Below are 11929 nucleotides of genomic sequence, written 5' to 3'. Positions count from 1 at the left end.
GCAGTATATGTGGATATGATAATCATTCAGAAACAAACATTATTTGCAAAATAAGATAAAAAAAAAACACCTCCCTGGCGTACTTTTGGGACAGCGGCCTAGGTTTAAATACAATTATCACCTTGAGACCCTATATAACAGATACTTGAACAGAGAATATGAAGTATAAAAACCCCTGGCACTAAACCAATAATAAGTAAAAATATTTCAAAATGAATAAATAAATAAATAAAGAAAGGTTCATTTATTTCTTGAGTGTCAATTTTGGCATACTCCAAGTACATGTAAAATAAAGGAGAAAAAAGAGGAACATAGCATAATCCTGTATGTAATCAGGTATAACAGTTTATTAGGTCCACATTGACCATAACATTAAAATCTTTTCATCCAATAAAATGTACAAATATAAAATTAGCATATCAATGCATACAAAAAATAGGCAGCAAAGGCCTAAAGGCCTGCGTACAAGATGATGGTATAAGTTCAGCATTAGGATGCTCTAGGAGGCAATCCGGATTTGCCCCAGTGTCTCACAAATAGCATTGGTACCAGGTAAAGGTCAAAGTCTGCAGTCCTTAATGCATTTCGAGCATATAGTGCTCTCCCTCAGAAGGTGCAGACTGTACTGAAAATCCAGGGTTTAAATACCCTAAAAGGGGAAGTTCCTGGTGTCCCCATTCCGTAATGTCCACAAACAGAAGTGACGCAGCCTGCCACTACCGGTTCATGGCTGGCCATGAGTGCTGAATCCCACAGGGGTCTGCATGTCCCTATGTCTTTCCACAGAGCCTCCTCTCCCTCAGCCCAGGCAAAACACCTGCCCAGAGGCCCCAATGCAACTGTGTTGTGCTTGAATCCGCAGGGCCAGAAGTAGACATCCCTGTGCACTTCCAGTTTTGCTGAAAAACCGGAAGTTGTCATCTAAGGGTAGTTCTATGCTCTATTACTTTCCCATATTCCTCTACATACAGTTACACATACATTGGTAGATTGGGAAAAACAGGGAAAATTGATTAATAGTAATTACAAACTCATATGCATAATTATATGTCACCTATTATTTTAATAATACATTTTGCTATGTACTTAACAAACAACTAGAAATAAACACTCGGAGGCATACGTGGAATTTAAAGAGGACACAACCGTAAATTTATTTATCAAATTGTAATTGAAAGATCAGTGGCAGTAAAAAGCAGTGCTCTAGGGCCACAGCCCAATAAAGTATTTGACTAAATAAAGAGGACGGATGCCCGCCCTAACGTAAACTGGCCTGCTGTGGTAACATTCCCCTCTAATTGGCTCAGCCTTGACCCCTTCCAAAGATGACTGCCTAGTCCCCCCCTTAGGAGAATGACTAACTTGCTGATATCAAAAGGAAAATGCCATCCAGGCACTCTTAACGCCATTATAGGCTGCCCAGGAGCACTGCTTCCTGCCAAAGCTTGGCTAAAATAGCTGAGCCTCACCACCCATCTAGATAAATTCTCAAAGATGTAAAGTCCTTATTGAACCATTCCAGGCCCATGCCAGTGAGGTGGACCCCATCTGGCCTATAAAAACTCACTTCCTCGTATCTTAAGCGTGGATGCCTGATCACGTACCCTCCCATTTTAGATACAAACCTGGAAACTGCTGCAATTACCTTTCTACGTACCCTATCCAACACTGAACCCCCTTTAGATCCTCTCCAAAAATGCCTTGGCACTATTTCTGACCACACCAAACCTACACCTGGCCATCTATCTATGATTGTCTGCCAATCCCACCTAATTGCATGGATGAGTTCAATGCCATTACAAGTACCTAGGTCGCTACCTCCCAAATGAACCTCCAACCTATCAGGGGTCCCAAATCTAGCTTATGCCAACCACAATGCATTTAAAAGGCCGGACCAGTGCCTAACCCTAAATCCAAACCACTGCACCTTGCCAGCACTAACAAGTCACGGGTCTGAAAAGCTAAAGGATGCTTGCTTGCCAAGTAAATGTATGAGTGACCTATGAAACAAACCTGACAATTAGTCATCCTGGGAGTACCTGCAAAAAGGGTGAATCGCGTCAAAATATTAAACGACCTAGCCAAGGTAAGGAAAACAATAGTTGGGTGACCCATCTGAAGGTGAAAAACAGAAAACTTCTGTGAGGATAAACCTGAAAAGCCCCTCAAACTCCAAAGTGGCAGTAGGCATAAGCCCCCTGGGCTCCCCAACAAACTCGCCTGGTGTGCGGTTAGTTATGCAGCTTATCCCCCCGCAAATAAGTTTTATATGCTGAAAATTTCCATCTACATAATTGTTTTAAAGAGTCAACGGAAGCAACTGCAGCATCCAAGCACATTGCTGCCCCAATTCTAAACGAGTGCGTTCCAAACTGATCTAAAGGCAAGTCCAGCGCAATCAAACAATTTTGAAAAACCTTTGCACATTGAAATGTAGACAGTGGGGTCTCTTCAGCGTGGACTAGCCATTGAGCGCCACCAGAGTGGCGCACACTGTTAAAGCGCTCAGCCAAACTATCCAGATTGAGGATGGTGTCCACGTGCGCTGGAATAGAAATCCATTTCCCTTTAGCTAACTGATCGGCTTTAGATTTTTGAATATGGCATAAAATAAGGACATATTTAACTACCACGTTACTGAAAAGCAAACCTGATGATGTAGAGGTCTTATTTATCGCCACCAATTCTCCAAATCGAAATGCACCAAAATAAGCTAACGAGAATGAGAAACTAAAAAGAGCTGCTTGGTACTCGCCCGCCGCGACCCCCGAAACTGCTAATGTAAGTTCCCATAAAAGAGCGGGATAGATAGGCTGTCTCGTATCACCTGAAACAATGCACTCCTTAGCACAACCCTTCATTACTTTAGTTAACAGAAAGGATTTTGTGGGGTCTGTCTCGCCATGTAATTTTGAAAAATAAGCAATGCTGGACATAGCAGCAGACATGGCAGCTTTAGAATGACCCTGCATGTGCCATCCCCAAACAAAATGTAACATGCAGTCGTGAATCGGCTTACCTCCCTCACTCTCGGAGGCTAGGAAGCCTTGCCAATCTTACCACTCTGCTGAATAAGTCCTCAGCATACTTGGGGCCAATGACATCAATGCATGTCCTTCGATGCTGGCTCTATAATATGCCAGATTTGCAGAGGAGAGGATAAACCAAACTCACCAGCGCATGGGGCAAGAGCCCTAAATCTATCCCACTGAAAACAAGACAAGGCGTTGGCGATATTGTTTTCCACACCTGGAACATGGCGAGCCCAGAATTAAATTTTTTTTTTTTAAACATAAGAGGGTTAAATGTTGCAATGAATGCAAAACTCTAGGAGACTCTGCCCTCTGATTATTGATGGTGTGCACTACCCCCAAGATTTCGCACCAAAAAACAATATTCTTATTGGAAAGCTTATTGGACCATAAATAAGGTCCAGAACACTAAAATGTATGTATAAAACAAAATGTAATAAGAAAGTAGGTATGAAAAATAGTTATAAAGTACAATGCCAATAAAATAGAGGTGGTATCGAATGAAAATGATGTACAAGATATCCATTGACATTAAGTAAACCATTTTCATTCAAAATCCTTGTTTTTTCTAGAGATGTGCACTGATTCCCGTGTTTTGGTTTTGATTTTCCATCTGCATCTCCCATGGTTTTGGATCTGGGTTGAGTTTTTCCAAAACCTCCCCTCCGTGTTTTGTTTTTCGATTTTGGATTTGGATTTTTTCTTAAAAAATAATAAAAACAGCTAAAATCACATACTTTTTTATTCCTACAGTATTAATAACCTCAATAACATTTATTTCCATTAGTTTCCAGTCAATTTTGACCACCTCAGAGCTCACTATATTGTTTTCATCCAGTTTAGGCCCCAAATTTGCACCAAGCTAAGTGGCAGCAGTGGGCAGCAAAAACATATGTCAGTTCAACTTCAAACATGGCACATCAGGAAACACTTTTATTACTCAAGAGAGGCCTGAGGGAGTTGGAGTATGTATGTAGATGAAGGCAGGGCAGGAACAGGAAGGGTTGATTTGAATTTAAGTGAATTTAATTTAATTGTTTGATTCTGAAGAAAATTTATGAGGGAGAAGGGGAGGGGAGGAGGCATTTACAAAAAAATGTGATACATTCACATCAGTCCTTGCCACAGAAGAATCATTGAGCATGGCTGCTGAGTTAATTTTCTCATCCCAGATGAGGGACCAGGAAGACTTCACGTAGTGTTTTCCACATGAAAAAGCATTTCCCAACCTGTACAGGCACATTAAAAAAACATAGGCCCTCATTCAGAGCCGTACGCTCTGAGCAGAGCGCACGCTCTGAATGAGGGCCGCCCTCCATGAAAATGGAGCGTCCTCCTGGACGCTCGTATAGCTGTGGGTCACCACCCACAGCCTATACGAGCGTGCATTGTGATGGGCGCGATGGTCGTGACCATCGCGACCATCAAAACTGCGAGCCGGAGCCTGCGGTTGAGGTTTTCAACCGCAAGCTCCGGAGTGATTTTGGCTCTATCAGAGCCAAAATCACTCCCACTGACATCACTAGTGATGTCAGTGGGCCGGCTTCTGACGGGAGGCGTTCCCGTAGGAACGCCCCCGTCAGGGAGGCACGCCCCCGGCACGCCCACCAAAGGGGGCGTGCTGTCAATCAACATCGACAGCACGCACCCTTTGATCAGACACAATGAGCAAAGGACTTTCCTTCGCTCGTCGCGTCTGGCGCATGCGCACGACGGAGCTCCCTCCATTGTGCGCATGCTCAGTGAAGAACATCGACCCACTTGCGAGCGGATAGCCACTCGCGAGTGGGTCTGAATCAGGCCCATAGTTAGTTAGTGGCCTTAAGTGTAAGATCTATGATTTAAGGTAGGGTTATCATCCCTGGTCCTTCGAGAGCTACCAACAGTGCATGTTTCCAACAGTGCATGAGGACCGAGGTAGGCTACCCCTGATTTAATGCCTTATGTTGTGTCTTTCTTGAGTTTCCTGCACCTTCTTCTGTGGCTAGGAGTTTATTTTAGTGGCATTAGTTCAAACTGCCATTGTTCCCACTGTCCACTTAACCATATCAGATATATGAACAAGTGGAACAGAGCATTAAATGCAACATTTCAGATTTAAGGTTTAAGTCTTACATTGTGTCGTTCTTGAGAATCCTCCTTCTGCAGCTAGGAGTGGATTTTCATCCCAGAAGGGGACCAGTGCTTCCAAAAATAAATAAACAATTAATTTAAACAATCCTTTGGATTATATTCTGTGTAAAGGTATTTCCCAACCTATACAGGGACATTGAAAAAACAAAATTAGTGGCCTTCAAATTGAAGCTATACAAGCAGTGGCCGCACTGACACAGCTGGTTTATTATGTGTGACAGCTTCGAAGAAAGCAGTGCGGAGGTCTATAAAGAAAGAGAGAAAATGAAAAACCATTTTGTGTGGATCCCGCTAACCCTGCTGTGTCACCACAGAACTGTGAATGTTACAGCCTTGGGATTATTTGAGAAGTTTGTGGTGGAAACTCCATTTAACACCTTGGCCCTGATTCAGAGCCGGACGCAAGTGGCTGCTCGTTCGCTCCGATCGATGTTTGCCCAACTGCGCATGCGTACGGATCGTAATACGCATGCGCGAACCACTCAGTGCGGCCGAAATTCATGTGCTCGCAAAATAGCGAATGCCTGATAATTTGAGAGACAGAAAGAGGCGTATGTGGGTGGTAACTGGGGAAGGTGCTTGAAAACGGGGAGTGGAGATCCGATCGCAGGCGTGCTTAAAGGTCAAAACGGGCGTTTTATGGGTGTGCATATTTAAAACAGCAGCGTCATTGACCACGTCACTGGGTTCTTTTATAGCCAGAACTGTTCGCAAAATTGTGGTAGCAAAAACCAACCACAAGAATAGCGAGCAGTTCATACCCTGGTCGATGTACTCGATTAATCTAATAAATAGCGGACATGACGTAGGATGCGAGCGGCCAAGGGGCGTATTTTTCCAAAAAACGAACGCAAGTTTTGTGCGCTCGTTCAGACCTAGAGGCGTGAACAGACCACAAACAGCGAACGGTTCATTTGAATAGCCACCCCTTGTTTTAGAACGAACGACCGCAAATAGCGAGTGGCTCTGAATGAGGGCCCTTGTCTGATCCTAATCCTGATGTACAGTTTATCTCCGAGCTGAAATCTCCTTATGTGAAATGCCAGATAGAGCTTTCTCTGGATAACCATATTTCTAAAAATGTGAATGCACTTACTCTGAACAATACCTCAGTGATGGAGAAGATACGGTGGATGATGAACTGAGTCTCTCCTATTAAAACTAAGAAAGAAGACCAAATTTGCCAGCTGCTAGGATACTGGAATGCAGATTCCAAAGAGTACAGATACTGGATAAGCTGGAGAGTTATTCTGACCAGATGGGTCAGGGAGACCACATTCTCATCCAGGACGATGATGATGATGGTGACAATACGTGAAGAGGAAGGAGAACAATCTCAGACACACTAAACCACTATACTCGATACAAAAAGGACAATAGATCTGATGGAGAGTCCAGAATCCCTAAACGTATCACAGCCTATAGGAAAGTCAAAAAGAAAATGTGTAAAAGAATATAGACTCTCTTCTCCCTGATGCTGGCTTCAGGCAAGTCTCCTAAAGTGATTCAGACCACCACAGTACAGATGCTATATGAAGTTCTGCTGAAGAGTGTTCAGGAGACAAAAAATTTTGATGTGCATCTGAAAACATTGCAAAAAAATGGCAAAGAATGTAGAGAATTAAATTTACAACTTGTATAATAATGGTGTGAGTTACAAAAATAAGTTCAGAAGTCCCCTCTTCAATCTGAAATCTGAGCCCAACAGACATGGCTGGACTGTAGCTGACAAATTGGAGAAACAAAGAGAGACAGCATACTCTGGAGATAATTGAGATAGCAGAATAACAGCTCAACCACAAGTGGCAGATGACTAAACTCATACAGAAAGGTTTAATAGAAATAGATACAACACCAGATCAAATGTTTACACTGGAGGATCTGTCTGATTCATCATGGTGCCCCCAATATTGTGCAAATTCTGCCAAAACAGAGACTGACACCACGGCTAAACATGAGTCACCTTCTGGATGTGAATTGTCTCATTTGCATGGGGAAAATCCAACCCTTAGATGAGATGGATATCAGCCAGTGGACAACATTGAAATCACCATTAAAATTGTTTAATTGGGCAGCAGCCCCTTGACAGAAAGCAGCACAGCACCCCTGCACAGCTATGCCAATGACAGTGACAGCCAGGTGTGGCTATCATGCACACAAAAAATTGTTGGTTTAATATTAATTTTTTTGGCAACAGCCCTTCACAGACAGCAGCACAGCACCCCTGCGCACTTACGCTGATGACAGGCATAGCTAACACGCACCCAAAAAAATTGTTTATTTGGGCCGCAGCCCTTGACAGACAGCAGCACAGCACCCCTGTGCAACTACACCAATGACAGTGACAGCCAGGTGTGGCTATCACGCACAGAAGAAAATTTGTTGGTTTTATTTATATTTTTGGGCAGCAGCCCTTGATAGACAGCAGCACAGCACCCCTGCGCAGCTACGCCGATGACAGTGACAGCCAGTTGTGGCTGACACGTGCACACAAAAAAATTTGTTGGTTTTATTTTTAGCAGTAGCCCTTGACAGACAACAGCACAGCACCCCTGCGCAACTACGCCGATGACAGTGAAAGCCAGGTGTGGCTATCACACACACAAAAAAGGTGTTGGTTTTTACTTTTTTATGTTTTGGGGGTCAGTAGCCCTTGACAGAAGCAGCACAGCACCCGTGTGCAGCTACACCGATGATAGGTGTGGCTAACACGCACACAAAAAATTGTTTATTTGGGCAGCAGCCCTTGACAGAGAGCAGCACAGCACCCCTGCGCAGCTACACCGATGACAGTGAAAGCCTGGTGTGGCTATCACGCACACAAAAAATGTGTTGGTTTTTACTTTTTTATTTTGGGGGGGGCAGCGGCCATTTACAGACAGCAGCACAGCACCCCTGCTTAGCTACGCCGATGACAGTGACAGACAAGTGTTGCTATCATGCACACAAAAAAATGTGTTGGTTTTTACTTTTTTTATTTTTTGGGGGGGCAGTAGCCATTTACAGACAGCAGCACAGCACCCCTGCTTAGCTACGCCGATGACAGTGACAGACAGGTGTTGCTATTATGCACACAAAAAAATGTGTTGGTTTTTACTTTTTTTATTTTTGGGGGGGGCAGTAGCCATTTACAGACAGCAGCACAGCACCCCTGCGCACCTATGCTGAAGACAGTGACAAGTGACCCAAAAAAATGTTGGTTTTATTTTTATTTTTTGGGCAGCAGCCCTTGACAGACACCAGCACAGCACCCCTGCACAGGTACGCAGATGAGAGTGACAGTCAGGTGTGGCTATCACACACAAAAAAAATATTTGGGCAGCAGCCTTTGACAGACAGCAGCACAGCACCCCTGCACAGCTGCGCCATTGGAAGTGACAGCCAGTCACACACACAAAAAAATGTTGGTTTTGTTTTTATTTTTGGGCAGCACACTAGGGGTGGGTGAAGATGAGCACCCCTGAAGAACAGAGCAGCCCCTGGACAACATAGCACAACAGTCTGCCCCTATATGGACAACAGTAGCCAGCCAGCCCCTATATGGACCACAGTAGCCAGCCAGCGCCTATAGCAAGCAACAGATCCCAGCTCCCTCCCTGTGCACGCTCCACAGCCGGAATGAAAAATGGTGGCGATCACGGGACCTTTTATAGAATCCACAACCCGCTAGAATCCGACAGCGGGATGATGATGTTTTGCCTCGTTTTCGGATACGAGTCAGGCAGGAAAACCCGAGCCAACTCGGATCTGACTCGGATCCCCTAAGTTCGGGTGGGTTCAGATCGCTGAGAACCGAACCCGCTCATCTCTACTTTAATCCTTCTGGTACTAAGGTTTTAAGGTTAAAATTCCACTGCAATTAATTTTCTGCCAGCTAAGTTTTTACGTCCCTATTTTTAAACGTGGGTTTCATATGTTGTTTTCCCATAAATTTGCTGATTTCTCTTGGTGAGCACTGATGATTCTTTTTAAAGTGCTCAGATACCGAATGAGTCTCCAATCCTTTTTTTATATTTCATGCATGTTCTCCCATACAAGTTTTTAAAGACCTTGTGGTACATCCCACATAGTATAGTCCAAAAGAACATTGAATTAAATAAATAACATTAGCTGCATGACACATTATAAAATCTAATATTTTAAAAGTTTTGTCTTTTATTATGAACTCAATTTTTGATTGGGCACTGGGAATGTTCAAACACATACTGCAGAGACCACAACAATGAAATCCTTTTGTCCGTATAGGGTTACTTGTTTGATAGTCTAAGGTACTCCGCACTAGCTTGTGTCAGCTTTGCGATAGATAAAAGTCAGTTTTTCAGAAAGATTTTCTTTTAAAACTGGATCTTTTCTTAAAATGTGCCAATGGCATTTAAAACTTTTTCTATTTCTTTGTAATGGCTTCCATACTTTGTGTTAAAAGTCCATACACTATTCTTATTCTATGGAATACCATTCTCTTTGCAAATTAGCGCTCTCATGAGACTTTGTTTTATAATATAGTATCCGAAAATATCATTAGGGTATTAAGGCACAGTTTGTTCAAATAATCATTGCCCTTAAACTTATACTTTAATTCTCAAATGTTTGTAATAGAGATTAGTTTGTCTAAATCTATTTCAAATAAAGCCAGTGACATATTTTTATTATCAATTTTTCTCTTTATAGAACATTAAATCTGCATATACAATCCGTATTATCTGACAGCATGGAGACCATTGCTACCGATGTCCCTGACACAGATAACTTCACTGATTATGAAGAATATCATGCTGTTCCAGAAGAAATAAGAGACTGTGCTGATATTTTCTATATGACGGTTTGCTCTGTGGCTTTTTTAATGGGAACAAAAGGAAACAGACTGGTCATCTGGTTTACTGTCTTCAGGCTGAAGAAGACGGTCAATGTCATGTGGTTTCTAAATTTAGCTATAGCTGATTTTACATTAACCTTTTTTATACCACTGGCAGTTTCTTACATCGCCCTTAATTATCTCTGGTCCTAATTTAGAACCGCTCACGAGCGCTGAGCGCTCGCAAGCGGGTCGATGTTGGCCCAGTGCGTGTGTGCACGAGCGAGCCGGCTCCATCGTTTGCATGCGCGAGACCCGGATAGCGACGGCCAAGCCGTCGCTATGGGTCTCGCTACAAAGGGGGCATGCAGTTGATGGTGAGTGACAGCACGCCCCCTTTGGTGGGTGTGCCGGGGCGTGGCTGCCAAGACAGAGGCGTTCCCATGAGAACGCCTACCGTCTGAGGCCGGCCCCACTGACATCACAAGTGATGTCAGTGGGAGTGCTCTCGGCTCTGATAGAGCCAAAAGCACTCCAGGGCTTGCGGCACTGAGACCCTACCACAAGGGTCTCATTGCAAGCCCGATGGTAACGATGGTCTTGACCATCGCGACCATATTTTTGGCTGCTCGCTATAGCTTTGGGTGGTCAACCACAGCTATATGAGTGGCCAGGAGGTGAAGAGGGACGGCCCTGATTCAGAGCGAGCGCTCTGTCAGAGCGTCCGGCTCTGAATCAGGGCCTCTGTCCCTTTGGCAACTTCATGTGTAAGTTTAACTCATTTATTGTAGGCCTCAGTCAGTCTGTCAGTGTGCCCCAGCTCACTGTTATCAGCATAGATTGTAGCGTCTCTGTAGTTTTCCCTTTTTGGAGTCTGAATCATCGAAGACCGAAACTGGCTTCAATTACTGTCCTGGTTACTTGGATCAATTATTTTGCTCTCAGTTTACCACAAATTATATTTCAAAAAACATCAAAGACCTTTTTTGAACAAAAAATATTTTGCTATCACTCTTCTACTTATAACATTTATATGATAAACGTGAAACTGAGATTCATAATTTTCTTTGTACTTCCTTTCACCATAATTGTCTCATGTTATACCATAATTGCCTTTCGTATCCACAGAAAACAAGCCATCCAATCTTCCAAGCCTTTAAAAATATTTGCAGCTGTAATAATATCATTCTTTGTCTGCTGGTGTCCTTTACATATATTTTTATTTCTGGATTTAATAGGAATTTCTTACAATAAATTTGCTTTGCTAGTTATAGTATCCAGTGAAATTCCAGTTGCCTCAAGCCTAATCTTCATAAATAGCTCCATCAATCCCATTATTTATGTCTTCATTGGTCGGGAATACAAATAAAAATTCTGGAGCTCTATACAGGCTATGTTTGAGAAAGCTTTCTCTGAGGAACCTGACAAGAAGAAAGTCAGGTTCATCCGTAACACTCAAGGTTGTCTGGAACTATATCAAGATCACAAAGTAGAAGTCATATAATATAGGTTAGTGAAGAATAGGCCTGATTCAGCAGTGTATGCAATAGCTATTACGGATGCAGTTGAGCGATTGTTTGCATTTGCGCATGCGTACAAGACACACTGCACATAAGCAGCAATCACATTGTGATAATGGAAGCACAAAGGAATCCATTGCAAAGTTAGTCATAGGCTGTCAGCATGCGGGGTGTTGTTTGTTTGAACGACATTTCATGGGCGTGCATAAGTTAGCCACTGCAATTGCACACGGAGTATTAATACTCACTGTATGCAACGTGTTTTACAGCTTCTGTGGCTGGTCAAACTTGCTATAAATGCTGCAGGATGGGCCAGTGTGCATCAATGATACCAATGTATATGCAGATAAGCAAGGTTGGACGGATATGAGAAAGCAGCAGTGGGCGTCCCTCTGCCATCTGTACTTTGACAAGGATTAGCACATTTTCCGTACGTATTTGCAGCTGTGATA

The 11929-nt window shown here is 43.2% G+C and overlaps 1 pseudogene; it reads left to right on the top strand.

Moving 5' to 3' along the window:
- Positions 1–9867: 9867 nt before the first annotated feature.
- On the top strand, positions 9868–11461 carry LOC148525469 (chemerin-like receptor 1; annotated as a pseudogene).
- The last annotated feature ends 468 nt before the right edge of the window (positions 11462–11929 follow it).

The sequence above is a fragment of the Taudactylus pleione genome, unplaced genomic scaffold (genome assembly GCF_031769625.1).
Source record: "Taudactylus pleione unplaced genomic scaffold, aTauple2 ptg000108l, whole genome shotgun sequence".
In the NCBI taxonomy this organism is placed as follows: Eukaryota; Metazoa; Chordata; class Amphibia; order Anura; family Myobatrachidae; genus Taudactylus; species Taudactylus pleione.
Note: the sequence above shows the minus strand (reverse complement) of the source record. Positions and strands in the feature narration are given on the sequence as shown.